This window comes from Parus major, chromosome 17 (genome assembly GCF_001522545.3).
Source record: "Parus major isolate Abel chromosome 17, Parus_major1.1, whole genome shotgun sequence".
Taxonomy (NCBI): Eukaryota; Metazoa; Chordata; class Aves; order Passeriformes; family Paridae; genus Parus; species Parus major.
Window position 1 is genome coordinate 9,978,903 of NC_031785.1, and position 4,389 is coordinate 9,983,291.

Sequence of the window (4,389 nt, forward strand, 5' to 3'; positions counted from 1 at the left end):
GGGCTGGGCTCACCTGCGGGCCCGCCTCACCTGCCGGGGCGGGGCGGGAGGGGACACCGAGCGCCTGAGGGGACACGGGTCAGGAAGGGGGGACACAGGACGGCAGCAAGGGGCTGCCCGGAGCCCGGGACCGCTGACGGAGCGCGGCCGGACCCGGCGGGCCACAGCTGAGCTGGGGGTGATGCTGCTCGCTGAGGGCACCCGAGGGCACCGAGCAGCCGCCAGAAGCCGGGCCGCGGCCGGCGCTGCCGCAGCCAAAATACCACATTTGAAGCTTCTTTGAATAAAATATTTAATGTACATTTAACACGTAGGTGTTGTCGCGGCCGGGTAAGCAGAGTACGGTCGGGAGGGTGTTGCTGTGCTCCGGTAAATACGGCAGAGCCCCCTGGGGAGCCGCGGCCTGCACCGCCCCCTAGCGGCGCTGCGGGCCGGTGTCCCGGAACAGGGACCGGGCTGGGCGCGGTGCCGTGCGCCAGACGTTCCGGGGCCGCCGGGGTTTGAGGCTCGGAGCGGCGGGGAAGGCGGGGAAGGCTCGGAGCGGCGGCGCCCGGTGAGTCCCGGAGGGAGCGGGCCCGGGCCGTGCAGCCCCAGCGGAGCGGCGGACGGGCAGCCCCGGCTGCTCAGAGCAGCGGCGGGCGGGCGGCCGGGGGTGCGCACCGCGCCCTGAGGCCGCTCCGGGCCCGGCCGGCCCAGGGGCCCGGGCTGCGGGAGCGGGGCGGGCAGCGGCAGCTCTGGCGGCGGCTGCACCTCCGGCTCCTCGGCACGAGCTCCAGAGAGCTCGGGGCTCGAGACACTGAAGTATTACAAGTTCACAAAGCAAAGAGATCCGCGGCAGCTCTGCGCCGGGAGCGGCGGAGCCGGCCGGGTTCCGTTTGAAACAAACTGCTCGAGCTCCCTGCCGCTGGTTGGAAATGTTGCAGGGAATGGAAAAGAAGAGTCAGTGGAATTGGGAGAACCGCGAGCACAAAGATAAAATGTGGTCAGAACTGGAGCGGCCCTGGCCGTCCTGACCACGTGTACACACATGGTCACTACAGCTTGATTTTCTTTAGTAATACTGAAAACCGCACAAGAAATCAACTCCTTCCCCACCAGTGCGGTTCACATTGTGCCACTGATGTACCCGTGTCCTGCCAGTCCCCAGCTGGGCCGGCCTGAGAGTGTTGGGAGCTCCTCAGCTGAAGGGTCCCAATGCTCGAGGTGTGTTCAGAGTCTCTTGCAATTTCTGCAAGCAATAGACCAGCAACAAACAAATGTTAACATCTGGAGCAAAAACAGCCAAAGGCATCTTCTGGAATGTAAATGGTCTGTCAGAAAAGCTCTGGCAGTTGTAAGGCAGCAGTTCTGGCAGTTGTAAGGCAGCAGTTCTGCCTGTAGCAATGCTGCACTCAGAGTTGTGCCGGTGGCTGCAGCTGAGCGGAGCAGAACGCTCCTGTCTCTGCTGGGCAGTGACAGCGCTGCTCACACACAGCCCTCGGCTCGGTGTGGGCTGCACAGAGCTCCTGCAGACACAGAGGACAAAACTGAACACCTCACATTGCTCCTTCCCGCTGCAAATGGCAACTGGCACGGCTGGAAACAAGCGCAGCTTGTGGGATTCTGCAGAGGCAGCAGGGAGTGCTCCCTGGGCTGGGAGTTCTCAGCTCTGAGAGGGATGAGATGATGGATGGGATGATGTGTGAGAGGGATCCTCACACAGAGCTCGATGCCACTTCACTCAGTTATACTCAGACAACCAAAGCTGCTGCTGAGAATAAATAATTCACCCAGATGTGCATTAAAACTGCTGATGTGTGCAGTGATGTAGCCTGGGAGGAGAGGGAATGACATAGGGCACCTCTGGGCTAATGACAGAGCCATTTTATTGGAGTTAGGAGCGTTGTTCTGAACCACCTAGCAATGTCTCTGGCAGCCTGCATTAGCCAGGGGCCTGCTGGGGGCCGTGGGGCTGAGGTGTTGGGTTGCCAGGTGTCCGAGTGCTCACAGTCCTGTTTGCTTCCTCTCAGCTCCTGGTGGCACCAGGATCCCCCAGACATCACCCAGCAGCTGACACCTTCACCATCCTCCCTCGGGGAGAGTTTGGGCTGACTTTGCCGGCTCTGTTCAGAGGTTTCTGACACATCTGGCAGGATGGGGGCAGTGCAGCTTCAGGAACTTCTACCCCTTTCCATTCTGTCTGGTAGGAGCTTGGGAAAGGATCATTGGCACCTCCTGCTCCTCCTGAGGGAGCTGCCTTGGTGCAGGGCAGGGGAGTTGGGGACAGGAGCTGCTGTGGCTCTCCTGGCACAGCTGGAGGTCCAGCCCCACTCTGCCAGTGTGATGCTGAGATTGTTAAAGTGAGTTTCTGTTCTGAGGGTCAGCGTGGGGTTTGTGTCTCAATAAGAACTTCTTTGTTTTGCAGGATGGTTTATTAGTTTACATAGGTGGGTGAAAGGGAACTGGGCAATAAACCACGAGGCTGCAGTGGGAGCTTGTAGCCAGTCCTGTTCCACCACTGCAGCTGGTGTGACCACTCCTGGGTACAGCCCAAAGAGCCAGATTTTACAGTACACCAGTGTATCAAGGAGTATATTCAAGGAGATTCCATTTTGATTTGTGAACTTCATTGATGATAATCACTTATTTTTGTAATGTTTGATTTAACTACATCATATGTTGAAAAGTTACCCAGAAATTCCTTACAGATTGTGTAAAACTCAGTTTATCTTAAAAAATTGTACTGGCTTAACTTTTATCTGACTCATCAGTATCCTTTCTTCTCTTAGAATGGGAGAACTGTGAATTTTCCTATCTTTCTCTATAATCCTGCTGCCTACTGAGGTATTTTACCAACAAGGGCTCATACAGTGCAGGGCAGTATAAAATATCTGTGCAGGAGCAGTCACCAGTCAGTGTCTGTCATCTGCTTTCCCCTTTTCAAGTGGAAAGAAGGCTCGTTTGGGGTTTTCCTGGAGTCCCTGCATGAGTGAAATGCAGCTGCAGCCTCGTTAGAGGGCACTCTGGAATCACCCAGGGAGCCCAGGGGCCACATTCCCCACCAGCTCTCCGGGGAAATCCTGCTCCAAACGTCCTTTTCCCCCAGAGCAGAAAGTGGGAATCTGGAGCTGGATCACCCTGGGTACTGGTGATGCAAGGCAAGACTGCCTGTGCTGTGAGCTGATTTCATACTTGTGCTCTGGATGGAGCACAGCAACAATTTATCAGAGAATTCACTGCAGTTTTCCAAGTGTGAATTAATGAACTTGCTTTTCTCGTGGCCTTTACCCCATAAACTGCCCTGATCCTGCATATATATCCATTTCAGGTTTGGTTTTTTTGGTTGCTATTGTCTTTTAAAAAGTAAATCCTTGATAAAAATATAAGGTGCTTCAGAAACTCGTGGGTTTTAGTAGCAGCCCTTCCACCAGTTCTGTGCCTTTGACAAATAATTTGTTGTGCTTTCTTTCACTTTCCTTGTGTCAAAAAGAGGATAATAATTTTTACCTTGGGAGAATTAATCAATGTATATAAATGTGCTTTGAAATCTGAAGTGGTTTAGAATTTTATGAAAATATAATTAAAATACTGAAGAAAGCAGGAGTCAGAGAAGTCAAATTTAAGACCGTGATTATTGTTCAACTGCTTTGGTGGCATTTCTGTTCTGGCAAGGTTATAGAGCCAGATCACTTGTGTTACTTTTGATTTCCTGTTCAAGGAACAGCATTTTGTATATTCAGGAGTGAGATTGTGTGTAAACACAGTTTCACCTTTGTCCAAAGGTAGCTTGTTTTGCTTTCACCAAACCAAAGCAGACCAGAGCGGTGGGAGCCAGCAGGTTTTGAGCAGTGAGCGCTGCCCCATCCCCAGCCTGGGGACACCTGGCTGTGTTTCCTGCCTGGAGCATCCCTGCAGGGCACAAGGCTGAAGGTGAGGCTCCTTCAGCCCCAGAGCTGCTGCTGTGGGATGTGCAGGTGATGGCTGGGTTCTGCTGGGGTGCTGCTGTCCCTCAGGGTCACCTCGTGGTGCTCGGGGTGGGAGAGGAGGTGTGGGAGATGTGGCAGGGCTGTGGGCAGGGTGTCTGTCCCTCTGACTGAGCAGCTCCTTCCAGCCTGCCAGGGCTTCGTGCCAAGGCTCTGCACCCAAGGGACACCTCACTGTCCACAGGGCAAGGACAGCAAACACTGAGCACAGCAGTGCTTAGCAAAGCAAATTCTGTGCCTCAGCCAGGACACAGCACTTCCTTTGGAGTCCTGAGCCACGTGTATGGCTGCAGGGACAGGAATGCAGCACCTGGGGGATGCTGCAGCCTGGGAGGGCACCTGATGGCACAGGGTGCAGCCTGGGCTGCCCTGGGACAGGGACAGGGACAGGACAGGGACAGGGACAGGGACAGGGACAGGGACAGGA

The 4,389-nt window shown here is 55.0% G+C and overlaps 1 protein-coding gene across 5 annotated transcripts in view; it reads left to right on the forward strand.

Moving 5' to 3' along the window:
* The first annotated feature begins 449 nt into the window (after positions 1–449).
* EXD3 (exonuclease 3'-5' domain containing 3) overlaps positions 450–4,389 on the forward strand; it is a 186,686-nt gene continuing 182,746 nt past the window's right edge. For all 5 annotated transcript variants that reach the window (XM_033518355.1, XM_015644836.3, XM_015644838.2 and 2 more), the window contains exon 1: positions 450–553. The gene's annotated coding sequence lies outside the window, so the exon portion shown is untranslated. The remainder of the gene's footprint in view (positions 554–4,389) is intronic.